This window comes from Triturus cristatus, chromosome 12, assembly GCF_964204655.1.
Source record: "Triturus cristatus chromosome 12, aTriCri1.1, whole genome shotgun sequence".
In the NCBI taxonomy this organism is placed as follows: domain Eukaryota; kingdom Metazoa; phylum Chordata; class Amphibia; order Caudata; family Salamandridae; genus Triturus; species Triturus cristatus.
In genome coordinates this window covers 719,913,025-719,932,554 of record NC_140595.1, presented here as the reverse complement: position 1 = coordinate 719,932,554, position 19,530 = coordinate 719,913,025, and the positions used below count along the sequence as shown (strand labels likewise).

At 39.8% G+C, this 19,530-nt stretch overlaps 9 non-coding genes across 9 annotated transcripts; all 9 read left to right on the top strand.

Annotated features, from left to right (window-relative positions):
* The first annotated feature begins 319 nt into the window (after positions 1-319).
* On the top strand, positions 320-401 carry TRNAS-UGA (transfer RNA serine (anticodon UGA)). The gene has a single exon. It is a non-coding gene; the product is annotated as a tRNA-Ser (tRNA).
* A 1,282-nt stretch (positions 402-1,683) lies between these two features.
* On the top strand, positions 1,684-1,755 carry TRNAH-GUG (transfer RNA histidin (anticodon GUG)). The gene has a single exon. It is a non-coding gene; the product is annotated as a tRNA-His (tRNA).
* Positions 1,756-4,307: 2,552 nt separating this feature from the next.
* TRNAS-UGA (transfer RNA serine (anticodon UGA)) lies at positions 4,308-4,389 on the top strand. Its single transcript has one exon. It is a non-coding gene; the product is annotated as a tRNA-Ser (tRNA).
* Positions 4,390-8,296: 3,907 nt separating this feature from the next.
* Positions 8,297-8,378, top strand: TRNAS-UGA (transfer RNA serine (anticodon UGA)). The gene has a single exon. It is a non-coding gene; the product is annotated as a tRNA-Ser (tRNA).
* A 1,282-nt stretch (positions 8,379-9,660) lies between these two features.
* On the top strand, positions 9,661-9,732 carry TRNAH-GUG (transfer RNA histidin (anticodon GUG)). Its single transcript has one exon. It is a non-coding gene; the product is annotated as a tRNA-His (tRNA).
* A 2,552-nt stretch (positions 9,733-12,284) lies between these two features.
* On the top strand, positions 12,285-12,366 carry TRNAS-UGA (transfer RNA serine (anticodon UGA)). The gene has a single exon. It is a non-coding gene; the product is annotated as a tRNA-Ser (tRNA).
* Positions 12,367-13,648: 1,282 nt separating this feature from the next.
* On the top strand, positions 13,649-13,720 carry TRNAH-GUG (transfer RNA histidin (anticodon GUG)). The gene has a single exon. It is a non-coding gene; the product is annotated as a tRNA-His (tRNA).
* Positions 13,721-16,273: 2,553 nt separating this feature from the next.
* On the top strand, positions 16,274-16,355 carry TRNAS-UGA (transfer RNA serine (anticodon UGA)). Its single transcript has one exon. It is a non-coding gene; the product is annotated as a tRNA-Ser (tRNA).
* A 1,282-nt stretch (positions 16,356-17,637) lies between these two features.
* On the top strand, positions 17,638-17,709 carry TRNAH-GUG (transfer RNA histidin (anticodon GUG)). Its single transcript has one exon. It is a non-coding gene; the product is annotated as a tRNA-His (tRNA).
* Positions 17,710-19,530: the final 1,821 nt, after the last annotated feature.

Here is a 19,530-nt window from a genome sequence, read left to right as displayed (position 1 = left end):
AGGATTAAAGATAAGGTACTTACAAAGGAGTCACAAATACTCAGAGATGGTAGACTTCTGTAATTTGGGTCGTAGACTAAAAGCAGCGCAAAAACAGAGTGCAACAGGGTCCAAAAAATTGAGTGCCACATGAGAGTTTGCATGCAAGCGTATCCTTTTACAGATCCAGAGATATACTCATGCAATTTTTGTTTTTAGGACAGAACGTGCATGATGAAAAAAACATTGTTTTTAAAAAGCGCATTGCAGAATATCAGTACTTTGATGTGGGACAACTTGAATACTTTCAAACAAAATATTTGCATGCAGCTTACAGTAAGTTGTTGTGGCCGAGTGGTTAAGGCGATGGACTTGAAATCCATTGGGGTCTCCCCGCGCAGGTTCGAATCCTGCCAACAACGAGAATCTTGTTATTATCGGCTACAATTTCAGAAGTTAACCTTTAGTATTTCTTCAATTTCAGTTTTATAAATAGGTGGCTTATTTTTGTGTCACTATTGCCTCTCCACATATTTATTATCGCTACCTCTTTCATGTCTTTGCTACATCTCTCTTCCTACTTTAGCACTGGTGTAAACGCTTCAAATTATTATACCATTGCTCTCTCAATCATACCTGGGCATGCACTTGAAACTTACTTTACCAATAAAAGATGCAAAGAGAGAAATAGAACAAAAGTGCTGGCTGGATTTGGCAAACACACTTCATAAAACTGCATTTTCTTTTTTATTCTCCCCCGTGTTACATGCTTAACCTCTCCCTATGTAATTTCTTTTAATCTGCTGTCCCAGGAAGAGAATTTCATCTACAGGCTCTTTCTGTGTTTTTTTCCTTAGTCTTTCTTTCCCTTTTCTTAGCTGTGTAACTGTTCCTTTACGCTCTCTATTTACGCGCCATTAATCTCATTTGAGCTCCTTGCTCCCGCTCCTGTTTTCTCCAACTCTCATACTGCCAGTTCTCTCTTTCTCTGTGGTTGGTGGCTAAAATCCAGAGCTTTCGAAGCCACGTGGTTTCTGCCTCTTGTTGTCAGACTTGAATTGGAAAAGGAACCATATTAACAAGCCTTTACCACTCACAGACGGCGGAAGTTTATACTTTAATTCAGTGAGCTAAGAAAAGCGTGTTGTGGGTCCCCTACGAGCCATGGTGCTTGCTTCATCATGATTTGGAACCAGTCATTAGCCGCAGCTCTGCTAATGAGCCACTGAGGTCAGTTTCAATAATTACTCAAAAACATGACCTTGCAGCCCGCCCTCAACTGTGTATTTATATTACTTTACTGCTGTTCGTGTGATTAGCTGGGAGGAGCTCACGGCGGCATCCTCCCTATGAAAGTGTGGATGGATCACTCCTTAACTCTTTCTTGTTTCACATACAAATGGCTTGAAAGGTGCAGGGAAGATGCAGGTCTAATAGACAGACTAGAAGGTATGTGCCAAGTGGGTTTCTCTGCATTGGTGTCCCATCACAGGCCCGCAAGTGTAATGTGTTATCTTTGACTCCTGGCAGTTCACAAGCAGGCGGCCAGGAAACGGTTTCAGCCTATCAACCACTGAGGAGACGCAGCCTCTGTATGAGGAATGAGGAAGCAATGAATACATCCAGCCTATCACAGGAGCAGCCCTGAGTGTTCCAAATTATAAATTCTCCATGTTAGTGTATGGCATTGACTCCATGTAGCTCGCCGTGATCGTATAGTGGTTAGTACTCTGCGTTGTGGCCGCAGCAACCTTGGTTCGAATCCAAGTTACGGCATTGTGGTTGGCAATGTTAGGGCAGTTGGGTTCTGCTTTTACAGAATTACCAAATGTACCAGAGGTTTAAATATTTAAACCATCTAACAACAAAATATTTAATTTAACATGATTATAAGCTGTAGCTATAATGTATTTACTTACATAAATTATCGTTCTTGAACCTATTGTGGGTGGAGGGGGAGCGGAGCTCACCCCCCAGGTGCAGTTGAGTAACCTGTGTTGTGGCTCTCTACAGGGAAGGCACAAATGTTGCTGTCACCCAGCCCAATCCAGACGTGTATTGGGGCCTGGTTTCAGGTAAATAGAGCAGTAAGTGCAGAGAAATGTTCACTCTCTAAAAGTGGCATTTCTAAAATAGTAAAGTTAAATCCAACCTCACCAGTAAGTAGGATTTTCAATAAATAAATAAAGCTACTCCTCTCCGATATGGAATTACCAAATAAAAAGTATAGGGGAATACCCAATGCTAACCTATGAGAGAGGTAGACCTCACAGTAGTGAAAAATGAAATAGACTGTTTGGTACTTACAGGACATGCAAACCACCAAAGTACATATCTTATCTTTTACTTGCATAGCATCATGCACCTAGGACTACCTAGGGCCTACCTTAGGGGTAAATTATATGTAATAAAAGGGGAGTTCAGGGCTTGGCAAGTAGACTGGGACTCCCCTGGGAGACCCTTGAGTCTATGCCCAGAACCATAACTCTGCCAGTCGAGTACTTACCTAAAAGCCGATAACTCACTTCTCTTCCATAGGCTAACGTTGACTGGTTCTACTTGGAATTTCTTCTAAGTGTGGAGTTTTGGAACTTTAAAATATTCATCTAAAATCAGCCGAACAACGAATTCTGATTTACTCACCTGTTATCAGGAGAGACCTCAGTGCTGCATCTTGTAGCTCAGTACTGACCCTGAAAAGTAATTTTAACCGTACTTACCAGTAACTCGAATTTTCTTCCATAGGATATCATTGCTTGCTTTTTGCTGACAAAGTTTCTAAGTGTCGATTTTTGAAACTTACAAATATTCTTTAAAAATCGTACCAATTGTGAAAACGTAATTGCTTACCTGTTTTAGATAGATGTCCCAGTACTGAGCCTAGGAGCCCAGCACTGAATTACCAAAGTAACGAGAATGTACTTTACCCGTAACTTGAATTTTCTTCCATAGGAAACCATTGACTGTTTTTCTGTAAAATTTCTTCTAAGTGTCGATTTTGCAAACTTATAAATATTCCTTAAAAATCGCTTGTATAACTTAAACGCAGTTTCTCAACTGCTTACAGGTGGTACAGTAGTGCTGGATCTAGGATCCAACACTGACATAGAAAAAGTAACCATAACCCCACCTACCTGCTAAGTGAATTTCCTTCCATAGGATAACATTGGTAATTTGATCAGAAAAAATTTCTAAGTGTCAACTTTTAAAATAGCAAAATATTGCTTGAAAATCACAACAGTTACTAAAACGAATTTACTCACTTGTTTCCAAGAACTGTCCCAGGACTGAATCTAGGATCCAGTCCTGGATTTAGAAAAGTAATCCTGAAAGTAATTAATTGCATATAACTTAAAATTCCCATTGAACTCAATGTATTATTGTATTTGAAATTGTGTTTCCTATTGCAATAAACTGTAACTATTACCTGCAAAAGTCAATTGCCTATTGCAAAGTTTTTAACTAAAGCATCTTATTCTGAGAAAGTATATTTTGATACCTATTGTTGGTTCTAAAATAAAACAACGATATATTTTTTATACAAACCATTGGCCTAGAGTTCAGTTCTTGAGTGTGTGAGACCATTTGCTGACTGAGTGTGTACAACAAATGCTTTACACTGTCCTCGGATACTGCCTTACTGCTCGAGCAAGCTACCACTTTAGAGAGTAAGGTTATATCAAACTTTAGCCTCTGTCAAACCTCTGGGCACTGAGGACTCTGTGCACACTGTACCTTTTTGGGAACAGTATATACAGAGCCACTTTCTCACAGTAGTGATAAAGTGATTAGAGTCCTATGGCCAACATAAAGATAGAGCAAAACGTGAGGTGAAAAGCAAAAAGGTCGCTGGTAGGCCACCTTAAGGATGCCATGTCTAACAAAAATTAACTGAGGATTACGTGAGTAAAACATCAGGTTTCTCTACGGCATTTGGTGAGACAAGTGGGCCTTCTTTTATCTTCCATTCAAGCAATCTTTGACGGACCCATTTATTATAGAGCTCTTCAAGGATTAAAGATAAAGTACTTACAAAGGAGTCACAAATACTCAGAGATGGTAGACTTCTGTAATATGGGTCGTAGACTAAAAGCAGCGCAAAAACAGAGAGCAACAGGGTCCAAAATATTGAGTGCCACATGAGAGTTTGCATGCAAGCGTATCCTTTTACAGATCCAGAGATATACTCATGCAATTTTTGTTTTTAGGACAGAACGTGCATGATGAAAAAAACATTTTTTTAAAAAGCGCATTGCAGAATATCAGTACTCTGATGTGGGACAACTTGAATACTTTCAAACAAAATATTTGCATGCAGCTTACAGTAAGTTGTTGTGGCCGAGTGGTTAAGGCGATGGACTTGAAATCCATTGGGGTCGCCCCGCGCAGGTTCGAATCCTGCCAACAACGAGAATCTTGTTATTATCGGCTACAATTTCAGAAGTTAACCTTTAGTATTTCTTCAATTTCAGTTTTATAAATAGGTGGCTTATTTTTGTGTCACTATTGCCTCTCCACATATTTATTATCGCTACCTCTTTCATGTCTTTGCTACATCTCTCTTCCTACTTTAGCACTGGTGTAAACGCTTCAAATTATTATACCATTGCTCTCTCAATCATACCTGGGCATGCACTTGAAACTTACTTTACCAATAAAAGATGCAAAGAGAGAAATAGAACAAAAGTGCTGGCTGGATTTGGCAAACACACTTCATAAAACTGCATTTTCTTTTTTATTCTCCCCAGTGTTACATGCTTAACCTCTCCCTATGTAATTTCTCTTAATCTGCTGTCCCAGGAAGAGAATTTCATCTACAGGCTCTTTCTGTGTTTTTTTCCTTAGTCTTTCTTTCCCTTTTCTTAGCTGTGTAACTGTTCCTTTACGCTCTCTATTTACGCGCCATTAATCTCATTTGAGCTCCTTGCTCCCGCTCCTGTTTTCTCCAACTCTCATACTGCCAGTTCTCTCTTTCTCTGTGGTTGGTGGCTAAAATCCAGAGCTTTCGAAGCCACGTGGTTTCTGCCTCTTGTTGTCAGACTTGAATTGGAAAAGGAACCATATTAACAAGCCTTTACCACTCACACACGGCGGAAGTTTATACTTTAATTCAGTGAGCTAAGAAAAGCGTGTTGTGGGTCCCCTACGAGCCATGGTGCTTGCTTCATCATGATTTGGAACCAGTCATTAGCCGCAGCTCTGCTAATGAGCCACTGAGGTCAGTTTCAATAATTACTCAAAAACATGACCTTGCAGCCCGCCCTCAACTGTGTATTTATATTACTTTACTGCTGTTCGTGTGATTAGCTGGGAGGAGCTCACGGCGGCATCCTCCCTATAAAAGTGTGGATGGATCACTCCTTAACTCTTTCTTGCTTCACATACAAATGGCTTGAAAGGTGCAGGGAAGATGCAGGTCTAATAGACAGACTAGAAGGTCTGTGCCAAGTGGGTTTCTCTGCATTGGTGTCCCATCACAGGCCCGCAAGTGTAATGTGTTATCTTTGACTCCTGGCAGTTCACAAGCAGGCGGCCAGGAAACGGTTTCAGCCTATCAACCACTGAGGAGACGCAGCCTCTATATGAGGAATGAGGAAGCAATGAATACATCCAGCCTATCACAGGAGCAGCCCTGAGTGTTCCAAATTATAAATTCTCCATGTTAGTGTATGGCATTGACCCCATGTAGCTCACCGTGATCGTATAGTGGTTAGTACTCTGCGTTGTGGCCGCAGCAACCTTGGTTCGAATCCAAGTTACGGCATTGTGGTTGGCAATGTTACGGCAGTTGGGTTCTGCTTTTACAGAATTACCAAATGTACCAGAGGTTTAAATATTTAAACCATCTAACAACAAAATATTTAATTTAACATGATTATAAGCTGTAGCTATAATATATTTACTTACATAAATTATCGTTCTTGAACCTATTGTGGGTGGAGGGGGAGCGGAGCTCACCCCCCAGGTGCAGTTGAGTAACCTGTGTTGTGGCTCTCTACAGGGAAGGCACAAATGTTGCTGTCACCCAGCCCAATCCAGACGTGTATTGGGGCCTGGTTTCAGGTAAATAGAGCAGTAAGTGCAGAGAAATGTTCACTCTCTAAAAGTGGCATTTCTAAAATAGTAAAGTTAAATCCAACCTCACCAGTAAGTAGGATTTTCAATAAATAAATAAAGCTACTCCTCTCCAATATGGAATTACCAAATAAAAAGTATAGGGGAATACCCAATGCTAACCTATGAGAGAGGTAGACCACACAGTAGTGAAAAATGAAATAGACTGTTTGGTACTTACAGGACATGCAAACCACCAAAGTACATATCTTATCTTTTACTTGCATAGCATCATGCACCTAGGACTACCTAGGGCCTACCTTAGGGGTAAATTATATGTAATAAAAGGGGAGTTTAGGGCTTGGCAAGTAGACTGGGACTCCCCTGGGAGACCCTTGAGTCTATGCCCAGAACCATAACTCTGCCAGTCGAGTACTTACCTAAAAGCCGATAACTCACTTCTCTTCCATAGGCTAACATTGACTGGTTCCACTTGGAATTTCTTCTAAGTGTGGAGTTTTGGAACTTTAAAATATTCATCTAAAATCAGCCGAACAACGAATTCTGATTTACTCACCTGTTATCAGGAGAGACCTCAGTGCTGCATCTTGTAGCTCAGTACTGACCCTGAAAAGTAATTTTAACCGTACTTACCAGTAACTCGAATTTGCTTCCATAGGATATCATTGCTTGCTTTTTGCTGACAAAGTTTCTAAGTGTCGATTTTTGAAACTTACAAATATTCTTTAAAAATCGTACCAATTGTGAAAACGTAATTGCTTACCTGTTTTAGATAGATGTCCCAGTACTGAGCCTAGGAGCCCAGCACTGAATTACCAAAGTAACGAGAATGTACTTTACCCGTAACTTGAATTTTCTTCCATAGGAAACCATTGACTGTTTTTCTGTAAAATTTCTTCTAAGTGTCGATTTTGCAAACTTATAAATATTCCTTAAAAATCGCTTGTATAACTTAAACGCAGTTTCTCAACTGCTTACAGGTGGTACAGTAGTGCTGGATCTAGGATCCAACACTGACATAGAAAAAGTAACCATAACCCCACCTACCTGCTAAGTGAATTTCCTTCCATAGGATAACATTGGTAATTTGATCAGAAAAAATTTCTACGTGTCAACTTTTAAAATAGCAAAATATTGCTTGAAAATCACAACAGTTACTAAAACGAATTTACTCACTTGTTTCCAAGAACTGTCCCAGGACTGAATCTAGGATCCAGTCCTGGATTTAGAAAAGTAATCCTGAAAGTAATTAATTGCATATAACTTAAAATTCCCATTGAGCTCAATGTATTATTGTATTTGAAATTGTGTTTCCTATTGCAATAAACTGTAACTATTACCTGCAAAAGTCAATTGCCTATTGCAAAGTTTTTAACTAAAGCATCTTATTCTGAGAAAGTATATTTTGATACCTATTGTTGGTTCTAAAATAAAACAACTATATATTTTTTATACAAACCATTGGCCTAGAGTTCAGTTCTTGAGTGTGTGAGACCATTTGCTGACTGAGTGTGTACAACAAATGCTTTACACTGTCCTCGGATACTGCCTTACTGCTCGAGCAAGCTACCACTTTAGAGAGTAAGGTTATATCAAACTTTAGCCTCTGTCAAACCTCTGGGCACTGAGGACTCTGTGCACACTGGGTCTTTTTGGGAACAGTATATACAGAGCCACTTTCTCACAGTAGAGATAAAGTGATTAGAGTCCTAAGGCCAACATAAAGATAGAGCAAAACGTGAGGTGAAAAGCAAAAAGGTCGCTGGTAGGCCACCTTAAGGATGCCATGTCTAACAAAAATTAACTGAGGATTACGTGAGTAAAACATCAGGTTTCTCTACGGCATTTGGTGAGACAAGTGGGCCTTCTTTTATCTTCCATTCAAGCAATCTTTGACGGACCCATTTATTATAGAGCTCTTCAAGGATTAAAGATAAGGTACTTACAAAGGAGTCACAAATACTCAGAGATGGTAGACTTCTGTAATATGGGTCGTAGACTAAAAGCAGCGCAAAAACAGAGTGCAACAGGGTCCAAAATATTGAGTGCCACATGAGAGTTTGCATGCAAGCGTATCCTTTTACAGATCCAGAGATATACTCATGCAATTTTTGTTTTTAGGACAGAACGTGCATGATGAAAAAAACATTGTTTTTAAAAAGCGCATTGCAGAATATCACTACTCTGATGTGGGACAACTTGAATACTTTCAAACAAAATATTTGCATGCAGCTTACAGTAAGTTGTTGTGGCCGAGTGGTTAAGGCGATGGACTTGAAATCCATTGGGGTCGCCCCGCGCAGGTTCGAATCCAGCCAACAACGAGAATCTTGTTATTATCGGCTACAATTTTAGAAGTTAACCTTTAGTATTTCTTCAATTTCAGTTTTATAAATAGGTGGCTTATTTTTGTGTCACTATTGCCTCTCCACATATTTATTATCGCTACCTCTTTCATGTCTTTGCTACATCTCTCTTCCTACTTTAGCACTGGTGTAAACGCTTCAAATTATTATACCATTGCTCTCTCAATCATACCTGGGCATGCACTTGAAACTTACTTTACCAATAAAAGATGCAAAGAGAGAAATAGAACAAAAGTGCTGGCTGGATTTGGCAAACACACTTCATAAAACTGCATTTTCTTTTTTATTCTCCCCCGTGTTACATGCTTAACCTCTCCCTATGTAATTTCTCTTAATCTGCTGTCCCAGGAAGAGAATTTCATCTACAGGCTCTTTCTGTGTTTTTTTCCTTAGTCTTTCTTTCCCTTTTCTTAGCTGTGTAACTGTTCCTTTACGCTCTCTATTTACGCGCCATTAATCTCATTTGAGCTCCTTGCTCCCGCTCCTGTTTTCTCCAACTCTCATACTGCCAGTTCTCTCTTTCTCTGTGGTTGGTGGCTAAAATCCAGAGCTTTCGAAGCCACGTGGTTTCTGCCTCTTGTTGTCAGACTTGAATTGGAAAAGGAACCATATTAACAAGCCTTTACCACTCACACACGGCGGAAGTTTATACTTTAATTCAGTGAGCTAAGAAAAGCGTGTTGTGGGTCCCCTACGAGCCATGGTGCTTGCTTCATCATGATTTGGAACCAGTCATTAGCCGCAGCTCTGCTAATGAGCCACTGAGGTCAGTTTCAATAATTACTCAAAAACATGACCTTGCAGCCCGCCCTCAACTGTGTATTTATATTACTTTACTGCTGTTCGTGTGATTAGCTGGGAGGAGCTCACGGCGGCATCCTCCCTATAAAAGTGTAGATGGATCACTCCTTAACTCTTTCTTGCTTCACATACAAATGGCTTGAAAGGTGCAGGGAAGATGCAGGTCTAATAGACAGAATCGAAGGTCTGTGCCAAGTGGGTTTCTCTGCATTGGTGTCCCATCACAGGCCAGCAAGTGTAATGTGTTATCTTTGACTCCTGGCAGTTCACAAGCAGGCGGCCAGGAAACGGTTTCAGCCTATCAACCACTGAGGAGACGCAGCCTCTGTATGAGGAATGAGGAAGGAATGAATACATCCAGCCTATCACAGGAGAAGCCCTGAGTGTTCCAAATTATAAATTCTCCATGTTAGTGTATGGCATTGACCCCATGTAGCTCGCCGTGATCGTATAGTGGTTAGTACTCTGCGTTGTGGCCGCAGCAACCTTGGTTCGAATCCAAGTTACGGCATTGTGGTTGGCAATGTTACGGCAGTTGGGTTCTGCTTTTACAGAATTACCAAATGTACCAGAGGTTTAAATATTTAAACCATCTAACAACAAAATATTTAATTTAACATGATTATAAGCTGTAGCTATAATGTATTTACTTACATAAATTATCGTTCTTGAACCTATTGTGGGTGGAGGGGGAGCGGAGCTCACCTCCCAGGTGCAGTTGAGTAACCTGTGTTGTGGCTCTCTACAGGGAAGGCACAAATGTTGCTGTCACCCAGCCCAATCCAGACGTGTATTGGGGCCTGGTTTCAGGTAAATAGAGCAGTAAGTGCAGAGAAATGTTCACTCTCTAAAAGTGGCATTTCTAAAATAGTAAAGTTAAATCCAACCTCACCAGTAAGTAGGATTTCAATAAATAAATAAAGCTACTCCTCTCCGATATGGAATTACCAAATAAAAAGTATAGGGGAATACCCAATGCTAACCTATGAGAGAGGTAGACCTCACAGTAGTGAAAAATGAAATAGACTGTTTGGTACTTACAGGACATGCAAACCACCAAAGTACATATCTTATCTTTTACTTGCATAGCATCATGCACCTAGGACTACCTAGGGCCTACCTTAGGGGTACATTATATGTAATAAAAGGGGAGTTTAGGGCTTGGCAAGTAGACTGGGACTCCCCTGGGAGACCCTTGAGTCTATGCCCAGAACCATAACTCTGCCAGTCGAGTACTTACCTAAAAGCCGATAACTCACTTCTCTTCCATAGGCTAACATTGACTGGTTCCACTTGGAATTTCTTCTAAGTGTGGAGTTTTGGAACTTTAAAATATTCATCTAAAATCAGCCGAACAACGAATTCTGATTTACTCACCTGTTATCAGGAGAGACCTCAGTGCTGCATCTTGTAGCTCAGTACTGACCCTGAAAAGTAATTTTAACCGTACTTACCAGTAACTCGAATTTTCTTCCATAGGATATCATTGCTTGCTTTTTGCTGACAAAGTTTCTAAGTGTCGATTTTTGAAACTTACAAATATTCTTTAAAAATCGTACCAATTGTGAAAACGTAATTGCTTACCTGTTTTAGATAGATGTCCCAGTACTGAGCCTAGGAGCCCAGCACTGAATTACCAAAGTAACGAGAATGTACTTTACCCGTAACTTGAATTTTCTTCCATAGGAAACCATTGACTGTTTTTCTGTAAAATTTCTTCTAAGTGTCGATTTTGCAAACTTATAAATATTCCTTAAAAATCGCTTGTAGAACTTAAACGCAGTTTCTCAACTGCTTACAGGTGGTACAGTAGTGCTGGATCTAGGATCCAACACTGACATAGAAAAAGTAACCATAACCCCACCTACCTGCTAAGTGAATTTCCTTCCATAGGATAACATTGGTAATTTGATCAGAAAAAATTTCTAAGTGTCAACTTTTAAAATAGCAAAATATTGCTTGAAAATCACAACAGTTACTAAAACGAATTTACTCACTTGTTTCCAAGAACTGTCCCAGGACTGAATCTAGGATCCAGTCCTGGATTTAGAAAAGTAATCCTGAAAGTAATTAATTGCATATAACTTAAAATTCCCATTGAGCTCAATGTATTATTGTATTTGAAATTGTGTTTCCTATTGCAATAAACTGTAACTATTACCTGCAAAAGTCAATTGCCTATTGCAAAGTTTTTAACTAAAGCATCTTATTCTGAGAAAGTATATTTTGATACCTATTGTTGGTTCTAAAATAAAACAACGATATATTTTTTATACAAACCATTGGCCTAGAGTTCAGTTCTTGAGTGTGTGAGACCATTTGCTGACTGAGTGTGTACAACAAATGCTTTACACTGTCCTCGGATACTGCCTTACTGCTCGAGCAAGCTACCACTTTAGAGAGTAAGGTTATATCAAACTTTAGCCTCTGTAAAACCTCTGGGCACTGAGGACTCTGTGCACACTGTACCTTTTTGGGAACAGTATATACAGAGCCACTTTCTCACAGTAGTGATAAAGTGATTAGAGTCCTAAGGCCAACATAAAGATAGAGCAAAACGTGAGGTGAAAAGCAAAAAGGTCGCTGGTAGGCCACCTTAAGGATGCCATGTCTAACAAAAATTAACTGAGGATTACGTGAGTAAAACATCAGGTTTCTCTACGGCATTTGGTGAGACAAGTGGGCCTTCTTTTATCTTCCATTCAAGCAATCTTTGACGGACCCATTTATTATAGAGCTCTTCAAGGATTAAAGATAAGGTACTTACAAAGGAGTCACAAATACTCAGAGATGGTAGACTTCTGTAATATGGGTCGTAGACTAAAAGCAGCGCAAAAACAGAGTGCAACAGGGTCCAAAAAATTGAGTGCCACATGAGAGTTTGCATGCAAGCGTATCCTTTTACAGATCCAGAGATATACTCATGCAATTTTTGTTTTTAGGACAGAACGTGCATGATGAAAAAAAAATTGTTTTTAAAAAGCGCATTGCAGAATATCAGTACTTTGATGTGGGACAACTTGAATACTTTCAAACAAAATATTTGCATGCAGCTTACAGTAAGTTGTTGTGGCCGAGTGGTTAAGGCGATGGACTTGAAATCCATTGGGGTCTCCCCGCGCAGGTTCGAATCCTGCCAACAACGAGAATCTTGTTATTATCGGCTACAATTTCAGAAGTTAACCTTTAGTATTTCTTCAATTTCAGTTTTATAAATAGGTGGCTTATTTTTGTGTCACTATTGCCTCTCCACATATTTATTATCGCTACCTCTTTCATGTCTTTGCTACATCTCTCTTCCTACTTTAGCACTGGTGTAAACGCTTCAAATTATTATACCATTGCTCTCTCAATCATACCTGGGCATGCACTTGAAACTTACTTTACCAATAAAAGATGCAAAGAGAGAAATAGAACAAAAGTGCTGGCTGGATTTGGCAAACACACTTCATAAAACTGCATTTTCTTTTTTATTCTCCCCCGTGTTACATGCTTAACCTCTCCCTATGTAATTTCTCTTAATCTGCTGTCCCAGGAAGAGAATTTCATCTACAGGCTCTTTCTGTGTTTTTTTCCTTAGTCTTTCTTTCCCTTTTCTTAGCTGTGTAACTGTTCCTTTACGCTCTCTATTTACGCGCCATTAATCTCATTTGAGCTCCTTGCTCCTGCTCCTGTTTTCTCCAACTCTCATACTGCCAGTTCTCTCTTTCTCTGTGGTTGGTGGCTAAAATCCAGAGCTTTCGAAGCCACGTGGTTTCTGCCTCTTGTTGTCAGACTTGAATTGGAAAAGGAACCATATTAACAAGCCTTTACCACTCACACACGGCGGAAGTTTATACTTTAATTCAGTGAGCTAAGAAAAGCGTGTTGTGGGTCCCCTACGAGCCATGGTGCTTGCTTCATCATGATTTGGAACCAGTCATTAGCCGCAGCTCTGCTAATGAGCCACTGAGGTCAGTTTCAATAATTACTCAAAAACATGACCTTGCAGCCCGCCCTCAACTGTGTATTTATATTACTTTACTGCTGTTCGTGTGATTAGCTGGGAGGAGCTCACGGCGGCATCCTCCCTATAAAAGTGTGGATGGATCACTCCTTAACTCTTTCTTGCTTCACATACAAATGGCTTGAAAGGTGCAGGGAAGATGCAGGTCTAATAGACAGACTAGAAGGTCTGTGCCAAGTGGGTTTCTCTGCATTGGTGTCCCATCACAGGCCCGCAAGTGTAATGTGTTATCTTTGACTCCTGGCAGTTCACAAGCAGGCGGCCAGGAAACGGTTTCAGCCTATCAACCACTGAGGAGACGCAGCCTCTGTATGAGGAATGAGGAAGCAATGAATACATCCAGCCTATCACAGGAGCAGCCCTGAGTGTTCCAAATTATAAATTCTCCATGTTAGTTTATGGCATTGACCCCATGTAGCTCGCCGTGATCGTATAGTGGTTAGTACTCTGCGTTGTGGCCGCAGCAACCTTGGTTCGAATCCAAGTTACGGCATTGTGGTTGGCAATGTTACGGGAGTTGGGTTCTGCTTTTACAGAATTACCAAATGTACCAGAGGTTTAAATATTTAAACCATCTAACAACAAAATATTTAATTTAACATGATTATAAGCTGTAGCTATAATGTATTTACTTACATAAATTATCGTTCTTGAACCTATTGTGGGTGGAGGGGGAGCGGAGCTCACCCCCCAGGTGCAGTTGAGTAACCTGTGTTGTGGCTCTCTACAGGGAAGGCACAAATGTTGCTGTCACCCAGCCCAATCCAGACGTGTATTGGGGCCTGGTTTCAGGTAAATAGAGCAGTAAGTGCAGAGAAATGTTCACTCTCTAAAAGTGGCATTTCTAAAATAGTAAAGTTAAATCCAACCTCACCAGTAAGTAGGATTTTCAAAAAATAAATAAAGCTACTCCTCTCCGATATGGAATTACCAAATAAAAAGTATAGGGGAATACCCAATGCTAACCTATGAGAGAGGTAGACCTCACAGTAGAGAAAAATGAAATAGACTGTTTGGTACTTACAGGACATGCAAACCACCAAAGTACATATCTTATCTTTTACTTGCATAGCATCATGCACCTAGGACTACCTAGGGCCTACCTTAGGGGTAAATTATATGTAATAAAAGGGGAGTTTAGGGCTTGGCAAGTAGACTGGGACTCCCCTGGGAGACCCTTGAGTCTATGCCCAGAACCATAACTCTGCCAGTCGAGTACTTACCTAAAAGCCGATAACTCACTTCTCTTCCATAGGCTAACATTGACTGGTTCCACTTGGAATTTCTTCTAAGTGTGGAGTTTTGGAACTTTAAAATATTCATCTAAAATCAGCCGAACAACGAATTCTGATTTACTCACCTGTTATCAGGAGAGACCTCAGTGCTGCATCTTGTAGCTCAGTACTGACACTGAAAAGTAATTTTAACCGTACTTACCAGTAACTCGAATTTTCTTCCATAGGATATCATTGCTTGCTTTTTGCTGACAAAGTTTCTAAGTGTCGATTTTTGAAACTTACAAATATTCTTTAAAAATCGTACCAATTGTGAAAACGTAATTGCTTACCTGTTTTAGATAGATGTCCCAGTACTGAGCCTAGGAGCCCAGCACTGAATTACCAAAGTAACGAGAATGTACTTTACCCGTAACTTGAATTTTCTTCCATAGGAAACCATTGACTGTTTTTCTGTAAAATTTCTTCTAAGTGTCGATTTTGCAAACTTATAAATATTCTTTAAAAATCGCTTGTATAACTTAAACGCAGTTTCTCAACTGCTTACAGGTGGTACAGTAGTGCTGGATCTAGGATCCAACACTGACATAGAAAAAGTAACCATAACCCCACCTACCTGCTAAGTGAATTTCCTTCCATAGGATAACATTGGTAATTTGATCAGAAAAAATTTCTAAGTGTCAACTTTTAAAATAGCAAAATATTGCTTGAAAATCACAACAGTTACTAAAACGAATTTACTCACTTGTTTCCAAGAACTGTCCCAGGACTGAATCTAGGATCCAGTCCTGGATTTAGAAAAGTAATCCTGAAAGTAATTAATTGCATATAACTTAAAATTCCCATTGAGCTCAATGTATTATTGTATTTGAAATTGTGTTTCCTATTGCAATAAACTGTAACTATTACCTGCAAAAGTCAATTGCCTATTGCAAAGTTTTTAACTAAAGCATCTTATTCTGAGAAAGTATATTTTGATACCTATTGTTGGTTCTAAAATAAAACAACTATATATTTTTTATACAAACCATTGGCCTAGAGTTCAGTTCTTGAGTGTGTGAGACCATTTGCTGACTGAGTGTGTACAACAAATGCTTTACACTGTCCTCGGATACTGCCTTACTGCTCGAGCAAGCTACCACTTTAGAGAGTAAGGTTATATCAAACTTTAGCCTCTGTCAAACCTCTGGGCACTGAGGACTCTGTGCACACTGTACCTTTTTGGGAACAGTATATACAGAGCCACTTTCTCACAGTAGTGATAAAGTGATTAGAGTCCTAAGGCCAACATAAAGATAGAGCAAAACGTGAGGTGAAAAGCAAAAAGGTCGCTGGTAGGCCACCTTAAGGATGCCATGTCTAACAAAAGTTAACTGAGGATTACGTGAGTAAAACATCAGGTTTCTCTACGGCATTTGGTGAGACAAGTGGGCCTTCTTTTATCTTCCATTCAAGCAATCTTTGACGGACCCATTTATTATAGAGCTCTTCAAGGATTAAAGATAAGGTACTTACAAAGGAGTCACAAATACTCAGAGATGGTAGACTTCTGTAATATGGGTCGTAGACTAAAAGCAGCGCAAAAACAGAGTGCAACAGGGTCCAAAATATTGAGTGCCACATGAGAGTTTGCATGCAAGCGTATCCTTTTACAGATCCAGAGATATACTCATGCAATTTTTGTTTTTAGGACAGAACGTGCATGATGAAAAAAACATTGTTTTTAAAAAGCGCATTGCAGAATATCAGTACTCTGATGTGGGACAACTTGAATACTTTCAAACAAAATATTTGCATGCAGCTTACAGTAAGTTGTTGTGGCCGAGTGGTTAAGGCGATGGACTTGAAATCCATTGGGGTCGCCCCGCGCAGGTTCGAATCCTGCCAACAACGAGAATCTTGTTATTATCGGCTACAATTTCAGAAGTTAACCTTTAGTATTTCTTCAATTTCAGTTTTATAAATAGGTGGCTTATTTTTGTGTCACTATTGCCTCTCCACATATTTATTATCGCTACCTCTTTCATGTCTTTGCTACATCTCTCTTCCTACTTTAGCACTGGTGTAAACGCTTCAAATTATTATACCATTGCTCTCTCAATCATACCTGGGCATGCACTTGAAACTTACTTTACCAATAAAAGATGCAAAGAGAGAAATAGAACAAAAGTGCTGGCTGGATTTGGCAAACACACTTCATAAAACTGCATTTTCTTTTTTATTCTCCCCCGTGTTACATGCTTAACCTCTCCCTATGTAATTTCTCTTAATCTGCTGTCCCAGGAAGAGAATTTCATCTACAGGCTCTTTCTGTGGTTTTTTCCTTAGTCTTTCTTTCCCTTTTCTTAGCTGTGTAACTGTTCCTTTACGCTCTCTATTTACGCGCCATTAATCTCATTTGAGCTCCTTGCTCCCGCTCCTATTTTCTCCAACTCTCATACTGCCAGTTCTCTCTTTCTCTGTGGTTGGTGGCTAAAATCCAGAGCTTTCGAAGCCACGTGGTTTCTGCCTCTTGTTGTCAGACTTGAATTGGAAAAGGAACCATATTAACAAGCCTTTACCACTCACACACGGCGCAAGTTTATACTTTAATTCAGTGAGCTAAGAAAAGCGTGTTGTGGGTCCCCTACGAGCCATGGTGCTTGCTTCATCATGATTTGGAACCAGTCATTAGCCGCAGCTCTGCTAATGAGCCACTGAGGTCAGTTTCAATAATTACTCAAAAACATGACCTTGCAGCCCGCCCTCAACTGTGTATTTATATTACTTTACTGCTGTTCGTGTGATTAGCTGGGAGGAGCTCACGGCGGCATCCTCCCTATAAAAGTGTAGATGGATCACTCCTTAACTCTTTCTTGCTTCACATACAAATGGCTTGAAAGGTACAGGGAAGATGCAGGTCTAATAGACAGAATCGAAGGTCTGTGCCAAGTGGGTTTCTCTGCATTGGTGTCCCATCACAGGCCAGCAAGTGTAATGTGTTATCTTTGACTCCTGGCAGTTCACAAGCAGGCGGCCAGGAAACGGTTTCAGCCTATCAACCACTGAGGAGACGCAGCCTCTGTATGAGGAATGAGGAAGGAATGAATACATCCAGCCTATCACAGGAGAAGCCCTGAGTGTTCCAAATTATAAATTCTCCATGTTAGTGTATGGCATTGACCCCATGTAGCTCGCCGTGATCGTATAGTGGTTAGTACTCTGCGTTGTGGCCGCAGCAACCTTGGTTCGAATCCAAGTTACGGCATTGTGGTTGGCAATGTTACGGCAGTTGGGTTCTGCTTTTACAGAATTACCAAATGTACCAGAGGTTTAAATATTTAAACCATCTAACAACAAAATATTTAATTTAACATGATTATAAGCTGTAGCTATAATGTATTTACTTACATAAATTATCGTTCTTGAACCTATTGTGGGTGGAGGGGGAGCGGAGCTCACCCCCCAGGTGCAGTTGAGTAACCTGTGTTGTGGCTCTCTACAGGGAAGGCACAAATGTTGCTGTCACCCAGCCCAATCCAGACGTGTATTGGGGCCTGGTTTCAGGTAAATAGAGCAGTAAGTGCAGAGAAATGTTCACTCTCTAAAAGTGGCATTTCTAAAATAGTAAAGTTAAATCCAACCTCACCAGTAAGTAGGATTTTCAATAAATAAATAAAGCTACTCCTCTCCGATATGGAATTACCAAATAAAAAGTATAGGGGAATACCCAATGCTAACCTATGAGAGAGGTAGACCTCACAGTAGTGAAAAATGAAATAGACTGTTTGGTACTTACAGGACATGCAAACCACCAAAGTACATATCTTATCTTTTACTTGCATAGCATCATGCACCTAGGACTACCTAGGGCCTACCTTAGGGGTAAATTATATGTAATAAAAGGGGAGTTTAGGGCTTGGCAAGTAGACTGGGACTCCCCTGGGAGACCCTTGAGTCTATGCCCAGAACCATAACTCTGCCAGTCGAGTACTTACCTAAAAGCCGATAACTCACTTCTCTTCCATAGGCTAACATTGACTGGTTCCACTTGGAATTTCTTCTAAGTGTGGAGTTTTGGAACTTTAAAATATTCATCTAAAATCAGCCGAACAACGAATTCTGATTTACTCACCTGTTATCAGGAGAGACCTCAGTGCTGCATCTTGTAGCTCAGTACTGACCCTGAAAAGTAATTTTAACCGTACTTACCAGTAACTCGAATTTTCTTCCATAGGATATCATTGCTTGCTTTTTGCTGACAAAGTTTCTAAGTGTCGATTTTTGAAACTTACAAATATTCTTTAAAAATCGTACCAATTGTGAAAACGTAATTGCTTACCTGTTTTAGATAGATGTCCCAGTACTGAGCCTAGGAGCCCAGCACTGAATTACCAAAGTAACGAGAATGTACTTTACCCGTAACTTGAATTTTCTTCCATAGGAAACCATTGACTGTTTTTCTGTAAAATTTCTTCTAAGTGTCGATTTTGCAAACGTATAAATATTCCTTAAAAATCGCTTGTATAACTTAAACGCAGTTTCTCAACTGCTTACAGTTGGTACAGTAGTGCTGGATCTAGGATCCAACACTGACATAGAAAAAGTAACCATAACCCCACCTACCTGCTAAGTGAATTTCCTTCCATAGGATAACATTGGTAATTTGATCAGAAAAAATTTCTAAGTGTCAACTTTTAAAATAGCAAAATATTGCTTGAAAATCACAACAGTTACTAAAACGAATTTACTCACTTGTTTCCAAGAACTGTCCCAGGACTGAATCTAGGATCCAGTCCTGGATTTAGAAAAGTAATCCTGAAAGTAATTAATTGCATATAACTTAAAATTCCCATTGAGCTCAATGTATTATTGTATTTGAAATTGTGTTTCCTATTGCAATAAACTGTAACTATTACCTGCAAAAGTCAATTGCCTATTGCAAAGTTTTTAACTAAAGCATCTTATTCTGAGAAAGTATATTTTGATACCTATTGTTGGTTCTAAAATAAAACAACTATATATTTTTTATACAAACCATTGGCCTAGAGTTCAGTTCTTGAGTGTGTGAGACCATTTGCTGACTGAG